The sequence below is a fragment of the Neofelis nebulosa genome, chromosome 12 (assembly GCF_028018385.1).
Source record: "Neofelis nebulosa isolate mNeoNeb1 chromosome 12, mNeoNeb1.pri, whole genome shotgun sequence".
Classification (NCBI taxonomy): domain Eukaryota; kingdom Metazoa; phylum Chordata; class Mammalia; order Carnivora; family Felidae; genus Neofelis; species Neofelis nebulosa.
Genome location: NC_080793.1, coordinates 11027124 through 11050026, shown reverse-complemented (window position 1 = coordinate 11050026; position 22903 = coordinate 11027124). Strand labels below are relative to the sequence as shown.

The 22903-nt window shown below is 37.8% G+C and overlaps 1 protein-coding gene and 1 long non-coding RNA gene across 4 annotated transcripts in view; one reads left to right on the top strand and one right to left on the bottom strand.

Annotated features, from left to right (window-relative positions):
- Nucleotides 1–22903, bottom strand: part of NR6A1 (nuclear receptor subfamily 6 group A member 1) — a 234421-nt gene that overhangs the window by 144810 nt on the left and 66708 nt on the right. The window lies entirely within an intron of this gene.
- LOC131491358 (uncharacterized) overlaps nucleotides 1–22903 on the top strand; it is a 63081-nt gene that overhangs the window by 15603 nt on the left and 24575 nt on the right. The window contains exon 2 of the long non-coding RNA XR_009251410.1: nucleotides 17500–17600. This is a non-coding gene — a long non-coding RNA (uncharacterized LOC131491358). The remainder of the gene's footprint in view (nucleotides 1–17499; nucleotides 17601–22903) is intronic.

Sequence of the window (22903 nt, the reverse complement as noted above, 5' to 3'; positions counted from 1 at the left end):
ACAAAAATTTTCAACAAAGGGGGAGCAGCGCTCAGGCAGCTCAGTCAGTTAAGTGTCCAACTCTTGATTTTGGCTCAGGTCATGATCTCATCTTCATGGGATCGAGCCCCGTGTCAGGCTCAGCACAGAACGTGGAACCTGCTTAGGATTCTCTCTCTCTCTGTCCCTCCTCTACTTGTGCATGCATGTGCTCTCTCTCCCTCTCTAAATTAATAAACTTAAAAAAATAAATGAATAAAATAAACAAAAATCTTCAACACCAACTATATCTTAGGTGGTAAAGAAAACAGATTTATAATCCTAAGAAGGCAAGATAAAAAATAAACTACAGTACAGTATTTCAAAAATAGAACCTCACAGATGCTTAATATCTCCCCACTACAACTTCCAGGAATCCTGGGAGGATAGAAAGAAATCTATAGAGTGATAAGTCCCAGCAAATGGAATTAAAGAAAAAGTCAAAGCTTTAACAAAAGCCTAATAAAAGACACTAACTGCCACGATATCATGAAGACATCAGTTAGACAAGACTTTTCTGTTTTCAGACAAGAAGGCCACCTCTGATACCTATATCATGTTTCTGTATTATGAGAACATGAAGAAGAAAGAAAAGCAATGGTCACAATTAATCAACAATATATATGAGGACAAAGGATGAGGAACAAGATTTGGAGCTAGGCTCTGTCCTCTGAGATTCACCTCATCACTACAACACCTACCTAAGTACTGTTTCTTACCAAATATTACATGCTGGTTAAGGGCTTGGGGTCTGGAGTCAGGCAAATCTGCATTCAGAACCTAACTCTGTCCTCCTTAGCTATTTGACTCTACGCAAATGACATCCTCCAGCTTTGAGAATAACAGCAATTACCCACAGAACTATTGTGAACAATTAATGAGATGATACAAGAACTCAGTACAATGCCTGACCCACAGGAAGTGCTCCATCAATGTTAGCTGATATTATCATCTGTAAGATGGGACCAATTCATATACCCATAATATTGAAAAGAAGTACAGTGACATGTATAATGCCTAGCTACACAGGAGAAACTCAAATGGTAGATAATATTATCCTCTACTTTTAGAGAATTCTGTCATGAATGATTAGGGAATCATTCAATGTCAAACTTAGTATGAAGTGATATAGTGCACCGATTAAGAACACAATAGGTCAGCAACACCTGAGTTCAAATCCTGACTTTGCTATTTATTAGCCATATGATCTTGGACAAGTTATTTACCTCACTGAGTATGCCTTCCTGTTTTCATCTGCAAAATGGAAAAAATAATAAGTACCCATCTCACTGGGTTGTCATGAGGATTATATAACCCTTCTTTTAAGTACTTTATACATAAGAGGCCTAAAAACAAAACCTGGAGCATAAGTATTATATGAGATTTTCTTATTTTAATAGTACACGTTTTGTCTCACACTGTTTTCCATCAAAGAAATGAGAAAACTAGTTAGGACGAAGGCAATCTAAACATTTTTTTTTTTTTTTTTTTTATGGCTAAGGGAAGCCCAATGGAAATACTCATATACTCATCCTCAAAAACTGAAGAGGGTTGGGGCGCCTGGGTGGCGCAGTCGGTTAAGCGTCCGACTTCAGCCAGGTCACGATCTCGCGGTCCGTGAGTTCAAGCCCCGCGTCAGGCTCTGGGCTGATGGCTCGGAGCCTGGAGCCTGTTTCCGATTCTGTGTCTCCCTCTCTCTCTGCCCCTCCCCCGTTCATGCTCTGTCTCTCTCTGTCCCAAAAATAAATAAAAAACGTTGAAAAAAAAAATTAAAAAAAAAAAAACTGGAAGAGGGGGAGGCTGAAAGAAAAACAAGTTAAGACAGAGGAACTGTATCATTATTCAACAAATGTGACCTAATCTATCCAGAAATAGTTATGAAAAAAAAAATGTGCTTTCTGGTTCTGCCCTAACTATGCAAAAATTCAAATGAAGGAAGTTTAAATTCCACAGAGAGAAGGAAATTACTTTTCCTAGTCTTACAACAGCCTGATAACCAACATACCTAGAGGAACTGATGCATCTGCACATCGTTTTTATATTAGGGAAACATTACTTAAAACAGAATAACCAATTCTGGAAGCCTTCTTAAAAATGTCTTTCTGCATTATACTAGCATTTTCTTTTTGCAGTCCACAAATCTTCACCTCTGGGCAAGTCAGAAGAGGTATCTAAAGAGGCAAAAATGCATGCAAGTAAGCATACTTTAGAATTGAAGGAAAATCCCATGCTTGTTCTTAGAAAGAAGGTCATGAAATCGATCCTGTGGACTGGCTTCTGTAGCCAACTTACAAAGTGAACAAAGGGGCGTCTGGGTGGCTCAGTCGGTTGAGCGTCCGACATCAGCTCAGGTCATGATCTCACGGTCTGTGAATTCGAGCCCCGCGTCAGGCTCTGTGCTGACAGCTCGGAGCCTGGAGCCTGCTTCAGATTCTGTGTCTTGCTCTCTCTCTGTCCCTCCCCTGCTCATGCTCTCTCTCTGTCTCAAAAATAAATAAAAACATTAATAAGATAAATAAAATAAATTTTTTTAAAAGTGAACAAAATACTAAGCTGCATCACCACAAATAAAATTGATGAATTGTCATTTACCCGTTTAAGAGTCTATGCCTCCTACCGGGCTGTGGGCTTCTTGAAAAAAGATCTCATTCACCACCAGCCTCTAGTACATTGCCTGGTACACATGGAAGGTATTCGATAAATGGTGACTGGATAGTCAGTGAACACCTCCCCCTTGTGCAAGGTACCATGTTAGGGACCAGAGAGCCCATAATGGTTTACTTATATTGATGCCAAATGTTTTAGACTATTTAAAAATTAAACAAGGCCAGATTTGGTTAAGGGGCTGCAGCTGCAGTTGCACCTGCTCTCATCCCAGACTTCTTCCCACAGCAAGACTAGCCTCCTCTGCATGCCTGCTGAAGCAAATCAAATATTTCTCTCGAATGATGGAGAGCCACTTCACATGCAGCTCTGCTATGGTGTTCTTTCTGCTCAGCAAAGGAGGCAAACGCCAGAATCTTTGGTAATAAAAATGTGATGGCTAGCAAAAGCAGGTGCTGAGTAAGCTTGGTACACTTCCAAGTGAAGTCCTGCCATCTAGAATTCTGAATTGAGGATGCCAAACTCAAGAACATCTGGATTTGCTCCTCTGGCTTTGAGCTTTCTCTAAGAGAGGCCAGGAAAAAGTATGCTGCTGCCAGTATGTGTATGTGTAATTGCATACTCAAATACTGTACTTTGGATAAAGTCCAAGACTTGGCAAACGGATGGAATGTAGCACATGGGTCTTCCTGAATAGAGAACCATGCAAGGGAAGGGTTTCCTTGCAGAACACAAACTAGGCAAGGTGTGAATTGCCCCTCTGTGTCACATTTTGGAAGAATCTACCCAGGAGAATAAATATTTGGGAGTTAGTTGGGGATGGGGGGAATGCTCAGAAGTATATGAGAGGTAAAAGAGCACTATTTCCTCAGAAAGCATTAAGCTCATGAAACAGTAACTATTGTCCCACCCCCCAAAAAGATAAATATATGTGATTATAACTTGGTATATACAGAAAAAAAAAATATTGAGCTGCGGACTCTGGCAGACAGACGGTGTTGATACTAAACACTGTGAGCTTTGGCAGCTGCACTATGTGCTCTTTCAAATTCTTACATCATTACTCTGGTAAAGGCCCTCTACCAAGTTGGCATGGGTTCTAATGTGGTCTGGAGAGAGAATTTGCCTTTTTTTTTTTTAAAGATGACCTACAAATAGCCTTTTTTTATACAAGAAAATGAAAATATTTCTCTTTACTCTAGGTTTTGTTTTAAAGGACAAAGCCACATTGCTAGGTTATTAAGAAAGTGTTAGAAATAATTCTGAGATTTTAAAGACTGCTCAATACAAGCTCTAAAAAGACTCCTAAAACAGTACATGAATACTGCTTAAAACAGTGATGATCTATTTGTGGCAATTAAGGGTCAGTTATAAAGAATGATAATTATCTCCAGGGGCGCCTGGGTGGCTCAGTCGGTTAAGCAGCCGACTTCGGCTCAGGTCATGATCTCACAGTCCGTGAGTTCGAGCCCCGCATCAGGCTCTGTGCTGACAGCTCGGAGCCTGGAGCCTGTTTCAGATTCTGTGCCTCCTTCTCTCTCTGACCCTCCCCTGTTCATGCTCTGTCTGTCTCTGTCTCAAAAATAAATAAACATTAAAAAAAAAAAAAGAATGATAATTATCTTTATATTCATACTGACATTGGCAGCTTAGTATCCTTCAAATTTCTTTTAATGTTTATTTATTTCTGGGAGAGAGACAGAGACATAGTGTGAGTGGGTGAGGGGCAGAGAGAGAGGCAGACACAGAATCTGAAGCAGGCTCCAGGCTCTGTCAATTGGCTCTGTCAGCCATTATGAGGCTCGAACTCACAAATCGCGAGATCATGACCTGAGCAGAAGCTGGATGCTTAACCGACTGAGCCACCAGGTGCCCCATTTGTGGTATCCTTTAGAGGCCAAGAATGGGGAGCCCTCCCTACTTCATCCATGAGATGAACTTAGACAAGTTTCTTGACCTCAGATTATGTCCTCATATGCAAAATAAAATAGTAACATCACTCTACAAGATAGTTCCCACAATATCAAGTACATGGCAAATCTTAAATATTAGGTAGGTTTATGAAAGACACAATCTTTAAAACTGGTGTTTAATTAGAACTACCATATACTTAATAGAGCTAAGTGGTCTGGCTTTTCCCCAGTCAGATTCAAGAAGGGAAAAAATTTATGCATAAGCTGGTTTCAAGACTGAGTTTGTTCTCTTTAAATAAGTGATGTCATAAAAACAAGACTTCATTCTCTGTACTTCCCCAGTAATATCCAAAAAAAAAAAAAAAAGACAAAATTCCAAACCTGAAAAATGGCAAGTTCAAGAAAAAAAAATTTTTTAGCTCTCATAAATTAGGTATAATGTGACATGTTTAGAGACAGGATTTTTTTTCATTTTTATCATGAAATATTTCAAATTTTCATAAAACCAGTGATAACAGTAAAATAACCATTACTCATATACAATAATGACCCAGGTTTTGCCACATTTGCTTCAGTTACAATTATAATGCTTTTATTTTTGAGGTATAATTTGCATATGGTAAGGTGACCAAATCTTAAGTCCAATGAATTTTTACATATGTATACATAACACATAACCACCACCCAGAACAAACTAGGGAATATTTACAGCAGCTCACAAGATTCCCTTGTGTGACCTTTCTGCCCTAAAAAGTATCTCTTATTCTGAACTCAGATAGCATTTTCACTTGTTAGGTTTTCCATTTACCACTAATAATCAGATATAGCCTTTACTTTTCTGTTTTCCTAAACAGACTGCCAATGTCTGTTTCAACTGTACTTCCATTAAAAAAAAAAAAAAAGTTTATATAAGACCCTTAATATCAGCAGTAGTAAAAACAGGTAAAACATCTGAAAACCACAGTAAAAAAAAAAACCCACATATTTAGAATGCACAAAAGCCCCCCAACATTTTTAAAGAAGCAGAAGGCTAAGAATGGTAGCACAGAAGAAGCCAAAGGGAAAATGGTATTCACTTTGATTTAAATAAATCCTAAAGAAAATGCACTAGACATTTTTTAAATAAGAAAGACTGTAATCAGTATACACGCCTAAACCGTATTTAAGACAATATTCAACTGAAAATTTAAACCCTTAATATGCTCATTTTTATTGCCTGTCAGTATCTGAATGAATCCCACTCCAAATACATTTTCTTTAAAGTTTACAACTATTGGGACGTCTGGGTGGCTCAGTCAGTTAAGTGGTCAGCTTTGATTTCAGCTCAGGTCATGATCCCATGGTTGGTGGGATTGAGCCCTGTGTTGACCCCCGCATCAAGCTCTGTGCTTACAGCACAGAGCCTGCTTGGGATTCTCTCTCTTCCCCTCTGCCCCTTCCTTGTTCACTTTCTCTCTCTCAAAATAAATAAATAAACTTGAAAAAAAAAGTTTACAACCATTTTAATGCTATGCTCTCATGCCTAGAAGCTGACATTCTTCCTAAATTTAGGAGCCAGATTCCTACACAATCTTAACCCAATACACACACAAATTTGAAAAGCACCCTAATCAGCAACTTCTTCAGGGAGCAAAGCGCCCTCAGTAACTGCAGAATTTAGTACTGGAATCAAATGACATAACCTAGTTGATCTGATATATTCAGCAATATGTACCACTGTTTAATTAATATGTTCATGTGACTAACATATGACTGTAAATTATTTTGGTACATGGAAAACAGTGGGGTGGGACAGAATATCTTGGTATAGTGACAAATGCAATAACTACTACTTTATCAGAAGGGTTGTTGGAAGCATTAATTAAGATAACACAAAGAAAGGGTGCTACTTTTCTCACCTCCTCAGCAGTTCTTACCCCTTAGACTTACATGAACTAAGCTGTGATTTGACAGAAATGCCCTCTCCTCACCTCCATATCCTGGAGCAGCACAAATGAAAATTCTACTTCTAATAGCCAAAACTTTCACAAATTCATTTGTGAACAAAATTATCTCTGAAAGAATTAAGAAGTAAACCATGGGATAAATTCCTTTTTATGAGTTTGCTTTCACATAACCTAGTTAAGACACCACTGCAGAAACAAAATTTTGAGAAGGTGGTATGAAAGCCGCAAAGGGAAGAGCTCCAATCCTAAGAACTCTCTAAAAACAAAAAAGATATGTTGAGGGCATGTCAGGAAGCAAAGGTACCCAAATTGCAGGTGGCTTACCAAGAAATGACAACCACTCTTGCTCCCATATCCAGATCTCAAGTTCCCACTCAAGGTGCTAGCTAAGCATTTATGGTGAGTCCTTTACACAGATGTTACTCTTCAAATCTTTTTGTAGAGTCTACACAAAAATAGAGCAATTATCATAACTGGCTGCTTCTGATCATTGTTTATTTTGTAGACATAAATAATCACCTGCCATTTTACTGGCTTTATTGTGACCAACATCTTAGAGAGGATGCTTTGATCTCCAAATTCATTTATTAAGGTGAAAACTGACTATCTCTTATGTTTAAAAGAGTAGTAAGCTTGACTTTTACAACTTTATTCCATCTGCTTTGATCTAAAAAATAAATGTATCAACGCAAGTCAGCACTCCCCATTCTCTTATCGTAGAGCCATTTCTAAGGAGTCAAAGAGGGTACTACTTAATCAACACTAATATATGAACAAAACTGTTCACATTTTTCACTGCTTTTCTAACTTAGGAGTTGAAAATAAGACATTTGACACACATATCCCAAAACAGATGCACACTACAACTTCTAGAATAGATAGGTTACAGGGTTATCATTCACATCTCACAAGGAAATACTGCATTTATTTAAAAAGCAATATATTTAAATCATTTAATTTACATACTGTTTAGATAAAAAATGAATTAAGAAAGGAACACTTACAGTCTAATATAAACATTTATCAAGTGCCAGATATACTGTACATCTAATACAATGGTTCTGCTTTCACTGAGTTTATATTAGAGTAGAAAGGACAAGCCTTCTGCACAATTCTAAAACAAGGTACACACTGAGAAATACTATAGAACCAAGGAGGAAAGAAGAGATGTTGGGGAGAAATCTGGGAAGGCTTTAAGAAGAATGTGGCATAGGGAAAAGAATTAATTCTACCCGATCCAGCCCATATTGTTTTCAACCCTCTGGGCAATTAGGCATTTACTGAAAAGCCTGGCACCAGACAGACCAAGGCTCTGTGACCTTGAGCAAATCACTCTCATATTAGTCTCATTCCTCATATATAAAGTGAGTATTATACCAAATACCTGGCAGGACTGTTCAGGAAATTAAATATGAATGATTTATATATTTTTGTAAACAAATTTATATACTATATATATACATATATATATGTTTTATCTACTTATATATACTTAAATATATACACTTAAGTATAGGTAAATACTTACATATTTTATATATAAGTGTAAATATTTATATATAATAAATTGTATATATATAAATGTACATATTTTATACATATATAAAATACATGTATATATGAAAATCACAATGCCGGACACTGAAAGGATGCTCAGGAGGAGGTTAGTTATTACAAAATCTACTAAATGCTGAATCCTATGTCAGGTTAAGAGTGCCTCTGCGTCTGGACACTGCATGGCATGCTGTTTAACTGCTTTTATTTTCCCAAGATCATAAAAGAGCAAGTGCCATGTGATTTGCTTCTTATCCCCCCATAAGGAGAATAAAACACACACAGTAACAAAATTGTACAATCACTAACAGAGGAAACAGTAAGACTCAGAAAATACATGGTGTTTACAATAAAAACATAAAAAATTGAGTTCATAAAGTATAGAAGAAAAAAGTTGCTAAATATAAGATTTAGGCAATCTGCATTGACTGATCAACCTTTTACTGAGGTTCCACTAAGTGCAAACTAAGCCCCTTAATACTATGCTAAGCCCCAAGGAGATGTCAAAACAATACGCCAGGGGTTGTCTTTATTATAGCTGGCTGCAGCCCTATGAGTCTTAACTCTGAAGGGATTACGGAAGTTTCAACCATTTGCCTAGAGTTTTCTTAACATTTGTGGACTCCACAGCAGTGGTTCTCGAAGTGTGATCCACAGATGTCCTCAAGACCCTTTCAAAGGGTCTGCAAGGTCAAATTATTTTTGTACTAATTATAAGGCATTATTTGCTTTTTTTTCACTATGGTGACATTTAAAATGATGGTGCAAACCCAGTATTGGGTTAAACTGCTGACTTTAGCAAAAATCAAAGCACTGCCACCAAAATGTATTGCCAGTCACTGTATTCATCACTGCCATACACTCCAGGGAAAAAAAAAAAAAAAGCCATTTTACCTTAAGAGCGTCTTTGATCAAGCAGTAAGATTTACTAATTTTATTAAATCTCAATGTCTGACTACACAACTTTTTAATATTTTGGGTGACAAAATGGAAAACGCACTTAAACATATTTCTGTACACTGTCTCCAGGAAACGCACTTTAAGCCACTGTTTGAGTTAGCAGTAGGCTAAACTATCAGATTTTTTCATGGACTACTATTTTACTTGAAAGAACAACAGAAAATTATGGTTATTCAGGCTTGGATGTTTGACAATTATTTCCTTTAAAATGAACAAAGTGAGAATGTCATGATTTCAAGGAAAACAACTAGCAGTACATGTTGCCAGTGACAAAATTTAAGCCTTTAACAAAAATTAGAATTTTGGAAAATTTTTATCTGTTGCTGTGAGCTTCACACCTTCCCAGGAGGTGTTTCCCAGGAGATTAGCAATGAGATTAAGAAAGTTGATTTGGATTTTTATGATGAAATGTGTCCACATCTGGAAAATGTACATAAATTGTTAAACCAGTGTTTTTCACATGAACAAAACATGATGTTATAAAATGATTCATGGGTAAAAGACCCATGCAAACTGTAAGATAGACTGGGGGATTTCAATGGAACAGAGTATGAAAAATTCATTGATATGGTTTCAGATTAGGTATTAAGAACTGATACAGCATCAAAAAGGAATATATGCAATTACTTGAACTATTAAAATTCCCCTTTTTCCATAGATATCTATGTATAGAGGCCAGATTTTCTTCATATACTTCAGCCCAAACAACATACTGAAACAAATATGCAGATGCAGATATATGCAGATATGAAAATTCACTTGTCTTTTATGAAGCCAGACATTAATGAGAGCTGCAAAGATACAAAATAATGTCACTCTTCTCACAAAGGTTTTGTTTTGAAACTATACATTTAAAAAAATTTTTTTAACGCTTATTTATTTTTGAGAGAGAGAGAGAGACCGAGAGAGACAGAGTGCAAGCAGGAGGTGGGGCAGAGAGAGAGGGGGAGACAGAATCCAAAGCAGGCTCCCGGCTCCGAGCTGTTAGCACAGAGCCCAACACGGGGATGGAACCCATGAACCGTGAGATCTTGACCTGAGCTGAATGAAGTCAGACACGAAGCCGACTGAGCCACCCAGGCGCCCCAGAAACTATAGACATTTTTATAGTTATTTTTATTTTAAAACATTATTTGTTGCTGTGTAATAGGTTATTTTTATTTTAAATGAATTAATAAATATTTTTAAATTTCTCTGTTTTAATTTCTATTACAGTGAAAGGTAACAACCCACATAAACAAAAGCTCTTGGGAACCTCAATAATTTTTACAAATGTCAATTTTGTGTGTGCGGCAAGAGATCTCAGAGATCCTGATTTTGTTGTTTTAGTTGGTGTAATTTTGTTTTTATGGAAAAGTATAGAAATTGAAGTAACATATAGCATAGTCAAAACTTGAATCTGGATCCCCTGACTTCAATTTTACATTCACTCTACACCATAATTCCTGTATTCATTAAGACAGTGGCTTAGAAATCCCTCATTGCATTCTTCCCAGTAGGCAGGAAATTAGACCAAATAATTACAGTAATAACAGTAACTGAAACTTGAATGTTATGTGCCACGTATTTTTAGACTCCTGCTTTCACTTAGTTCTCACAACAACTCAGTGGTATAGGTACAATTAATTACTTACCTACATTTTTCAGATGAGAAACAAGAGGTTAAACCACTTGCCAAAAATCACCCAGCTACTAAATGGCAAGGCTGGAATCTGAAAATAATACTTCTCTAACAAAGAGAGATATCAGCAAAAAAAGCTTTCTCATAACTGCCAATCAAAACATTTGTGTGGTCATCAGCAGTGGCATTTAATGAGAATAAAGGACCTGACACTCCGGCCCAGTATACCTTCAGATACAGACAAAACAAAATACTAGCCTGGAGTACGGCCACACAAATTTAGTTCTACACAGAGAATGGCAAGAAAACAAGCAAATAGGGAAATGTACTAGATATAACCAGGCTGCCTCTCTTCCTTACCCATCCAGCATCTCTACCATCACCCATTAAAAAGAAGTGACAGGAGTCAAGGGTGAAGGATTCGTCACTGACATACAGCTGGGGCAGTGAAAAGTCTTGGCAGGTGTTCTCTAAGCCGTAACTCCTCTTCTATGCAAACAAACCCCTAAGCTGAGTCCTCCTGGCTTTATCACACGGAGCCTTGACAAGAGCCATCATTAGTGTCCAAACTCCACTTTTTCCAGGCTGATGACATGTGTCAGGCCTTGATTCCTGGTGCCATTCCTGCCTGCCAACTCAGGAAAGGCTCCTGTAATGCCTTTGGCTTTTCTGAAATACCTCAAGTCACAAGACAGCAGCTGACATCAACTCCCTCCAGAGAATGGACACTTGGCCAGGAGCCCAAGCTGAAGTGAATATGGAGGTTCTTGATCTTTATTGAAATCATTCCTACCTTCTCACTGGCAATTAAAATAAATTCCTCCCCTGAGAGCAGCCAGAGGTTCTGCAAGCCTCTTCCATCCAGTGGTAGTCACCTTTGATTAGAGAAAAGTGTTAAAGTGTAGCAGCAGCTGATAAATGTCAGAGCCTGAAGGGCCTTCACAGACTTTTGATCACTTACAGCTATTCCTCATTTCAAACCATGGACAGTTTTTATGCCAACACCACTCAGCATCGCTTACTTAGTCAAATACTTCAGGTCAGGATGCCAAATTCAAGTCAATGGTCCATTTGCACTACTTCTGGGTACATCCCTAAGGCTAAGATGTTTGACCTACCAGGCAGATAGACTTGGAAGTACTTTTCAGATGGCCAATAGGACATTGGGAAACTTCTACAAAAAGCATGCTTTTTCATGATGGAGAGGCAGTGTGTTCTAAGTAAACACACATGCGTGCCCACACACATGCCCGTTGTATGACTCTGTCTTCATTTCCCTTCTAAATCCATTTCCTCATCTATTAAATCTTAGCCTAAATCAGAGACTCCCAAATGTCCACGAAATGTCTATATCAGAATCCCCTAAGGGCTTCTGAAAACTATAAAACCCATTCTTAGAGGATTTGATTTACTCAGTATAGGACAATGCCTAGGAATCTGCATTATTAGCAATTCACTTTTCCCACCATCATACTTTTAATTCTGATGCAAAGTCAGATTTGGAAATCATTACTAAATGACCTCTAAAACTCCTGATAGCTTCAAAAGTTGTAAAACTAGGCAAGCCTGGGTGGCTCAGTCAGTTAAGGTCCGATTTCGGCTCAGATCATCATCTCGTGGTTCGTGGGTTCGAGCCCAGCATTGGGCTCCACACTGGCAGTGCAGAGCCTGCTTGGGATTCTCACTCTCTCCTCTCTCTCTGCCCCTCCCCTGCTCATGCTTTCACCCTCTCTCAAAATAAATGAATAAAAACTTTTTAAAAAAGTTATAGGGGCACCTGGGTAGCTCAATCAGGTAAGCAGCTGACTACGGCCCAGGTGATGAGTTCACAGTTCCTGAGTTCAGGCCCCAGGGCTGGGGTCTTCCAAAGCTGAAAGATGTGAGTTTTCAGATTAAAAGGGCATGCTGGGGGGCGCCTGGGTGGCTCAGTCGGTTAAGCGTCCGACTTCGGCCCAGGTCATGATCTCACGGTCCGTGAGTTCGAGCCCCGCGTCGGGCTCTGTGCTGACCGCTCAGAGCCTGGAGCCTGTTTCAGATTCTGTGTCTCCCTCTCTCTCTGCCCCTCCCCTGTTCATGCTCTGTCTCTCTCTGTCTCAAAAATAAATAAACGTTAAAAAAAATTTAAAAAAAATAAAAAAATAAAAATAAAAGGGCATGCTGTAAAAAAAAATTAGGAAAAAAAAAAGCAGGGGGGGGGGGGTGAACCTGGGTAGCTCAGTCGTTTGAGCATCCGACTTCAGCTCAGGTCATGATCTTGCGGTTGTGAGTTAGAGCCCCGCGTCGGGCTCTGTGCTGACAGCTCAGAGCCTGGAGCCTGTTTCAGATTCTGTGTCTCCTTCTCTCTCTGCCCATCCCCCACTTGTGTGCGTGCTCTCTCTCTCTCTCTCTCTCTCTCAAAAATAAACATTAAAAAAATTTTTTTAAGTTATAAAACTATAGATTGGAACTTATTTTCTATTCTTTCATCCCAGGATTTTTCTCCTATCCAGATTAGCATTCCCACACAAACATCAGGATTGTCCAATTTTAAGTTAGCAATGAAGAAATAAGTCTAAATCCAGTATGTCAAGTATTAATAACTTATCCAACCTACACAATACTATTTCATTTAGGAAAGTATGAGGTAGATGTACCTCATCTACCTCAGCTTTTCTAGAAAATATACATTCAAAAATAAAGCTTTTAAGACACATACTTTGCAAAGATTCAACAATTTGCTGGAAATAGCCAAGAAAATCAACATTCAAAGATCATTTGCCTAAGTGCTATAAATGAATAAAGTTGGTTGTAGAATGAATATGTCTAGTTACCTATAACTTATGATGTCTTAACACAAAGTTATCATCTACCTGAGATAATACTAAACTTTGTAAGAACAGAGGTCAAGTTTTTAAAGCATACATAGTGTCATATGATTAAATTTAACCCAAAAAACTAAAATAGGTCAGAAGAAGAAATACATAATCTTATATTACTGATAGATCATCAGGATTTCATCACTGTAAAAAAAAAAAAGGAAAGATTGAGTCTTTCTTTGATCACTGTTCTTATTTACTTCATTAACTGGTTATTGCAAAACACATGCTTCTTGGCTCTCAAGGACTTTTACAGTCCCTGCCAACACTTTTCACACAGTGGAATAAAACCTAAGATTCTTTCCAGCTCATTCCTTAATGCCCATGAATATTAACTACTGTATGATTTTGATTCCCATATCTCTTATGACTTTATATTCCTAACTCAATGTACTTATTCAGTTTAGCTGAACAACAATCCTTGGTAGAGTTACTTAGAAGAGTTGTTCACAGATTATAGATATCCTATGAATTAAACTACCATGGAAAAATGAAGTCCTGCTTCCTGTGGGTTTGCAAAGTAATCTTGAATAGTAATAACTCAAACACATTAAGTCACTGCAACTAAGGGATGGAGAATTCAGGTGGCCCTTAGAAAATTTTGATAGGTTTTAAAGCACATGTCCCATTTGAAAAGAAATATTGCCAGGACACCTGAGTGGCTCAGTGGGGTAAGCATCTGACTCTTGGTTTTGGCTCAGGTCATGATCTCATGGTTCGGAAATTCGAGCCCCACGTCAGGCTCTACACTGCCAGAATCCTACTTGGGGGCGGGGTGGGGAGGGGGCAGGGGCGGCGGTGCCTGGGTAGCTCAGTCGATTAAGCATCCAACTTCAGTTCAGGTCATGATCTCATGGTCCATTAGTTTAAGCCTCATTTGGGCTCTATGCTGACAGCTCAGAGCCTGGAGCCTGATTCAGATTCTGTGTCTCCCCCTCTCTGCCCCTCCCCTGCTCACACTCTGGCCTGCCCGCCCTCCCTCTCTCTCTTTCTCAGAAATAAACGTTAAAAAAAAAAAAAAAAAAAAAAAGGAATCCTGCTGGGGATTCTCTCTCTCCCTTCTCTCTGCCCCTCCCTTGCTTGTGCTGTCTCTCAAAGTAAATAAACTTAAAAAAAAATTAAAAATATTAAAAAAAAAAGAAATATTGTCTTTCGGCAATAGGCTAATTTGCTATTTCAGTGAGGTGGCCTGCCCACCTCTTGTCTTCCAGACTCATCTAAAATATCTGAAATACCCTGATATAAAGTTGTCATGTCAAAAAGTAAAATGTTCCAAGCTACTGAGTTTAAATTTCTCTTTATACTTCTCAACTCTCTGATAAAACCTCAAACAGGCTAAATATAAGAATGATCAATAATTCCATATACAACCGCAATATTTGGTGCACCCTTTTTTTCCCCCTCCCTAACATTCAAATAAAAACTCTGGATCTAGGGGCGCCTGGGTGGCGCAGTCGGTTAAGCATCCGACTTCAGCCAGGTCACGATCTCGCGGTCCGTGAGTTCGAGCCCCGCGTCAGGCTCTGGGCTGATGGCTCGGAGCCTGGAGCCTGTTTCCGATTCTGTGTCTCCCTCTCTCTCTGCCCCTCCCCCGTTCATGCTCTGTCTCTCTCTGTCCCAAAAAAAAAAAAAAAAAAAAAAAAAAAAAAAAAACTCTGGATCTAGCAGTCTCCTTTGTAAGCACTGCCTTGAAACAACACATTCTTTCAGCCTAATTTAAGGCCAGAATTAGTAGTCTTAGTGCTGAGATAAGATCCAAACTAAACAGTTGCTGGAGGAATGGGGAAAGGTGTCGAACTGTTGCAAAGTAAATTAAGTTCATTCAAATATTTGTGTTAATTTCTCATCTGGCAACTTCTTTTAGAAATTCTAATTGTATAAGCACAGATTTACTAATTACTGGTTGGTATCCGCAATTAATACAGAAACTGATGAAGCCTAATAACTACTTTTCCAGAGACCATCATTGTCCAGTAATCATTATCCAGTTACATCACATAGATTATGATATAGAGAAAGATGTGACTAGATGTGACTAGAAAGATGTGACTAGTTGCAGTACTGCTAGCAAGCAGTCACTTCTAGTAAAACAGAGATCTAAACTTCCAAAAGCATCAACATTACATCAGTGGCAAGACTAGATTGCAAAATCTTGGTCTAGACCTCTAGTCAGGATTTTTTAAAGTTTATTTATTTATTTTTGAGAAAAAGAGAAAGCAGAGGAGGGGCAGAGAGAGAGAGAGAGAGAGAGAGAGAGAGAGAGAGAGAGAATCCCAAGCAGGTTCCGTGCCATCAGTGCAAAGCCCGACATGGGGCTCTAACCCACATACCATGAAATCATGACTCAAGCTGAAATCAAGAGTTGGATGCCCAACCAACTGAGCCACCCAGGTGGCCCTATGGTCAGATTTCTTAACCTGAAGTTCATAGGGAGGCTATAGATGGGTTCTTGGATTCCAAAACTGAAACGCTTTCAAAATTTTGTGTTTATATGCATATATTTAGGGAGAGAACCTACAGCCTTTCAGAAAGTTTTTAACTATATTATTTAATTTAATCTTCACAAGCAATATGTAGTACTACTATACTATTATTCTTATTTTAACAGATTGAGGAAATTGAAGCTCATGGGAGATCAAAAAAACTTTAAGGTCACAAAGGAAGTGGCAGAGGATTATTTTAAAAAAATGTCTTTGAAACACACATATACAGATACATATACATATACAATGCAATAAGCTATTCGGAAAGTATTTTAACTGTAAAATAAGGGTTTTACATTAGTGTATATGGACTTAAAACCAAATTATGGATAAAATATGCAATTTTATTTGCATATTTGTAATATGAAAATAATTGTAAATGATTTTAAGAATTCAAATCGTTTTGAAAAAACATATATAAAAACACATAAATTTTAATATGTGTCATGTGTTGTTTTATACACCTGATATATATTACCTCATTTAGTTCTCACAATAAACCAACGCGTAGATACTATCATTATCCCCATTTTATGGATAAGGAAACAGAGAAACAGAGTGGTTAAGTAATTTGCCCAAGGTCACACAGCTATTAAGCTGCAAAGTTAAGATTCTGGATCCAAATCTGTACTCTACTATGCTATATTACTTCTCCAAACACTCAATATATGAAAAAATTAAATTATGGTCACTCTAAAGGAAAAAAAGAGCCAAAAAAGAATCGAATTTGGAAAAGTCTATCATGATAAGGTATTTAATCTATTCTATTTTAACACATATGAACCAAGAGCAACGAGAAAAGAGAAATCTAGAAACTACTACATTCATGTTACTTTCACATGAACAAGCTCATTTGATTTTCACAGCTGTGTGCACAGGAAGGGCAAGTGCTATTTGTCCCGCATCTTAAGGATGAGTTACCTGATCCTGAGAGATTAATCTCACCACTCATCATTACCTGACCTTTCCTGCTTCTAGGACTTCCTGTGCAATCTTTCCTCTATTGGAATCTTTCCTTCTCTGTCTAGCAAAAATTCAACTGTATCTTTGAGGTTCAGATCAGATGTGACCCTTAGATATCTATCTTTCCTAGCACTCTGGGGCACAATTAACCCTTTTCTCTATTCTCCCTCAACATGATTCATATCATTCCACCAGCACTAAAATCATCCTCTTTGTCATCAGCTGTGTCTACATCTAGTTCCCTGGGCAGACACTGGGCTCCATGATGGCAAGAGCTAATCGGAGGAGAAAGAATCCTAGGATTTCACCACCAAATTAGCAAAAGGATGAAGGAGAACATTAGCAGTTAGTTCGGCTAAGAGGAACACGGATTCACAGTGACAAGCTGTTGTCATCTTTATAACTTAAGAATTTGTCCTCAAAGTTAGTAGCAGTTCTGCCAAACACTTCCAGAGATGCTCCCTGTGTAACCTGTGGGAAGTGTCTGGACAGACAGACACCTGAGACTGTGACTCCTCTGCTATGCTACTAATCCCTCAAATATATCGTTTTATTGAGTTTATGCTTCTTGTTTCTTTCAAGTATATCAAGAGGCCTCAAGAGGACTATGAAAACAATTACATCTCTAAGTTGGAGCAATGTGGGTTTCAGTATTTCGTAGTACCTCTGGAAAAGGAAAGAAGGTAAGTCAAACAGTAAAGGATGGCATGGTGAGTTTTGACAAACTCAAAACCAATGTAAATCAAGAATGAAATAGACCGATTTATTAAATTTGTAGTTTCTATCACTCTTGGCTAATTTTAGCCTTAACTTTTTTTTTTTTAACTCTTAAGCTTTATCCTTGCATTAAGTATATAAACACCTTAGCAAACTCATTTAAAAGACCCAATGTGTGCCTCAAACTTGCCTGATGGTAAAAACTAAAATTAAGGACTTAAAGCAAATTAAAGGAGTGAGGATAATGGTGGCCTTTCCTGCCATGAAAATTACCTCAAGTACAGTGGGAAACACCCCTATGTCATTCTAGAAACCTACCTTTCACGCTGCTCTAGTTTTTCAAGTCTATGAAAAGCATTCTTCTTAGAATGCCATGAATTTGAGCAATGGTATTTTGTATAGACATCTCATGGCTTGGAGCAGCAGAAGTCAGTATTTTTTAAAAGTCTGAACATTTGTCCAAATGGTATAAGGCATTGACATCTCTTCAAACCATCAGATCAAGAGGAAGACTGTTTAAAGTAAACACATTAAAGAGTTTTTAAACTACTACACAGTAACAGTTGCTTGATTTTTGTTTTCATTTGTATACAATTCACTGTCATAACACTGAGAACTCAACAAAGCTGGTTAACTGGAGTGTTTTGACAGAGGGTGAAATAATTAAATTGACATAGAATGTAAACAGTTTACATTCATACCAAATTCTCAGTGGTTGATTTTTTTTTTTAATGTGTACCACTTGGCTGCTCTAAAAATGAATTTGAGAAGAGTCAATCTTTAATACTTAAATCTAAAGCAAATGACAATAACTATCCCTGATTAAAGATTAACCTTAATTCAGCCAGCAGTTCTGTAAGCCCTTCTACTGAGCACTCCTAGATCCCTCCCATTAGAAACCCCGCATTCTGAAAAGTTGCATATAATTAATTCATGCTCCAGATTTTTAATCAAGGACATTCAGTAGCCAATAAAAAATAACTAGTATGTCTATAATGTACCAACACACTTCATGCCAAAAGCAAAGACACCTGACATTTTAGTTAACTCTCTGTGACCTTACTGAGGAGAAATGCAGGCTTTCTACTAGGTAATGGAGTTTTTGTTTATTTTTTGTTTTTTCAATATGGAAAATCACTTGTAGACAATCACTGAACCTCTGTGGTAACTCAGCAATCCAGGATCTCAACTAGAAAGATCACCAGCTATTAAGGTCAATTTTTTTCATCGTTCTCTATCAAATATTTCACCTACAGACCCACCGACTATTAATACAAGTAAATAAGGAGAAAATGTTTACTTATTTGACTTAGCTCTCACTGAAGATGTTACCCCCCGATACACAACAGTAAGTTTTGTGGTGGACAAGCAAGGAGGTGATCTGATCAATGAACGAGCTTTGCATTCAAAAAATCCAACATTCAAGTTCTGGCTTATAACCTTAACTCCTGGCTATGTAACTTTGGGCAAATCATTTCATTTCTCAACTCAGTTTTTTCATGAGGTACAAGTGGGTTGTTGAGAGTTTAATGAGATAAAAATATACAAATCCCAGCATATAACGGAGTCCACAATGTATGTTAGTTTCTTTCTTACCCATGCCCTTTAATAATGAACCTACTATAAAAATGAGGTACTCGACATTTTCAGAATTAAAAAATAATACCATTCAAAGCCATTTTCTCAGCCAGCCACTGGAGTCGGCTTGCATCAACAACTGCAGCCTCACCAGTTCATTAAGTTCATTAGCTCTCTGCTGTACACAAACTGATTTCATAATTTAAATACTCTCAACCTGAAATCTGGAAAAGAATATGAGAGCCTCTATCAGCAGTCGTCTCACTGCTTAATGGCTCCTGGAACATGGGCACAGGCTGAAGAAGGGCTGACAGGGCCAGAACCCAGCCTTCAGAGGACTCCAAGGAACATTCAACGCTGTCGGTGAGTTTGGGATTTGAAAAAACCACCGACCGTTGACTGTACCTTGGGGTCTTTACAAACAGCACTACATTTCCTGAAGCAAGGGAGCAGGCTGTACCTTCACATATCACATAAGATCACCAGAACCAGTCCTGCTGCCTGTCCCCCAAAGGTGATCCAGTGAATTTTTTAAGAGCTCCTATTTCTATTATCCACTGTTCCTTGCTTTTTGTTGTGTTTTTGACAAATAAGTGCTTCATTTCAATAAGATAAGGAGAACTCCATGATAATATCTAACGTATTTAAAAATGCCTCCTAGAAATATGCCACCTTGGTGAGAAATAGGATGTAGCAAGGAAAGACATTAAAAATATGTATTTCGGTTTGGAGCCACATTCAATTAAGTATTTTACACCCATTTCTTCCACATCCTCTTAAAACTTTTATTAAGGGCAAGAGAAGGATTTACTAAGCAAAAATAGCACAAAACTATCTAATATCTGCACAGCTCTTATCACATCCTACCTCCAATTACAGTTAATGTGGTTAAGTTTTGACAGCCCTGTTAGAACATGAGCTGTTTGAAAGCAACTATTGCTTCACTATTTCTATCCACACATGTGCTTATTTAAATGTTTGTTAAATTCAAGTAAAAAAAAAAAAAAAAAAAAAAAAAAAAAAAAAAAAGGTCTGAAGTCAGAGATCTGGGATGAATCTTGGTTAGACTTCCTAACTAAGCTCTGTGACCACAGGCAAGTATCGGAGTCTGTTTTCTCGTGTATAAAATGGGAAATAAGAACACTTACCTCATGAAGTTTTGAGATTCAATGAGATAAAATATAAAGTGCTTTCTACCATTCCTAGCACACAGCAAATACTCAATATATGTAAGCTACTATTATTAGTTAACCCCAAACGTAACCTGTGCTAATTTACCTTGAAAAGCACTATTTCTCAGTTCAAAACAGAAGGAAAAGCCAGGACCCTCAACTCTTGTTTACATCTACAAGGTATGCAAGCACTGCCCTTGTGGTCATAGAGCTACCTGTTAGCTTCTCCAAGGGCTCCTTCCATTCTCTGAAACATAGTTTCTCATCTTTAAGGACCTCCCAGCTCTAGTATCAATGTTATCTATAACTATGTGGGCCCTCGACCACTGGTTACTGAGAGAGATGCCAGACACAGAACTCAAAGAACCCGTGTGGAAAAGAAGAGCCAGGAATTCGGGAGTGCCAAGGCAACTCCACCAAATGGAAACACTGATGGCTGCACTCAACATTCATTGCTGTCGGTGGGTTTGAGTCTGAATCAACTCACTGATCAATGAATGCAAACTGCGGACCAAACAACCTAAGGGAAGCAAAAGCAGAGAGTCACTTGAGTGCATCAGCTACTGTGCTGGGTGGATGCTGCTGCAGTCTCCAATACACTGGGTAAAGCCTCTCTTACTCTCTTTGGTTCTATTATGGAATAAGCACTCTAAATTCCTAGAATTCTTCTTTTTCTTTTTTTTTTTTTAAATGTTCTAGAGTTAAATGATATTTTATAGGAAGAACAAACTGTATACCTTGACATCATACCGTATTAAAAAATTAATGCTTTCATAATTTTTTAAATTAAAAAAAATCACACACTCATTATTTAAAATTCAAATATTGAGGGGCACCTGGGTGGCTCAGTCAGCTAAGCGTCCGACTTTAGCTCAGGTCATGATCTTGTGGTTCATGGGTTCAAGCCCCGCATCAGGCCCTGTGATGACAGCTTGGAGCCTGGAGCCTGCTTCAGATTCTGTGTCTCCCTCTCTCTCTGCCCCTTCCCTGCTCATGTTCTGTCTCTCTCATAAATAAATAAACATTAAAAAAAATTTATGGGAATGCCTGGGTGGCTCAGTCAGTTAAGAGTCCGACTTCAGCTCACGTCATCATCTCATGGTTCGTGAGTTCGAGCCCTACATCGAGCTCCGTGCTGACGGTGTGGAGTCTGCCTGGGATTTTCTCTTTCTCTCTCTCTCTCTCTCAAAACAAATAAATAAACTTTAAAAAAATAAAATAAAAGAAAGAAATATATGAAGTAAAAACTGAAAATCCCTTTCCTTATGATCTTTCTTTTCCTCAGTGGAAATCACTGATAAATGTAATAAACAGTAAGCTTAATAACTTGTTATAATCAATATAATAAATGTGTTATTTATATTAGTATTATTAATAAATAAATATCATAAACTAATCACTTAATTTATGACCTGTGAGACGTTTACCCATATACACACAAACAGATATATATTGGGATTTTTGGGGGGTGGCTTAAACAAAAACAAGCTGATTTTATATTTACTGCTGTACAATCTGTTTTACTCAGCTATACTAGACAGCTATTGTAGATAGCCTTCTGAAACAATTGTGCTATATATATTGTATTGGTTCTTTTTTAAATGACCATATAGTATGCCTTAGCATGAATACCCTGCTTTTCTTATTCAAATGCACTTAATCTCTTTGACCAAAACTGTGAGACCCATTCGCTGTGACCTTTGCAAACAACGTCCCTCAAACTAAGAGGGACTAAGACAAAAACTAAGTGAAATGGGAAATGCACATTATTTTAACAAAATGTAAAATGTGGTATCAATTTTCTGACTTCTATAACATGAGATGAGCCACTAAATCTTTCATGATAATGACAGGAAGACAAAGGCCTTGGTCATCAATAATTTAATCATATACTTAAGTCTGAGATAGGGAAAAACAGATTCTCATAGCAAAAGTCAAATTCAGTAAAGCATTAGGAAAACAGTCTTATCAAGTTAGCTTTCCAACTTTTTTTCCCTCAGGAATAGGAAGGAAGTAGAAGTACAAATACAATGAGCCAAGAACTAAAAAGAGAATCAAAGCCAAGAGAAAGATGCAAAAAATGCCAAGAATTCAGGAAGAATATGGCGTTCAGGCCAGTGTTTCCTAACCTAGTTGTCACGTACCAGAATCACCTAGATCAGCTGCTCTGAAAAATGCAGATTCCTGAGTTCTACCCTAGACCAGATGTAGGGTCCCAGAATCTGTATTTTATTATAACAAGCATTCTAGGCATTATTTTTCAACAACCAATTATTTCCAAATTTTCTGAAAAAATCAGAAAAGAATGTCCTACATGTTCTTTGAAAAATGTACACCTGAACAAGTATGCCACTTATTTACCCAGAGGATAAATAGTCTAAATATGCCAATAAAAAAAATAACACATTTCAGCCACCAAAATCTGCAGTTTCTCTTAGATAAAACTAAATGCTACAGGAAGGCAAACAACTGTGGGAGTTTAAGGGTATTTTTCAGAGTGAAGACTGTAAATAAATACT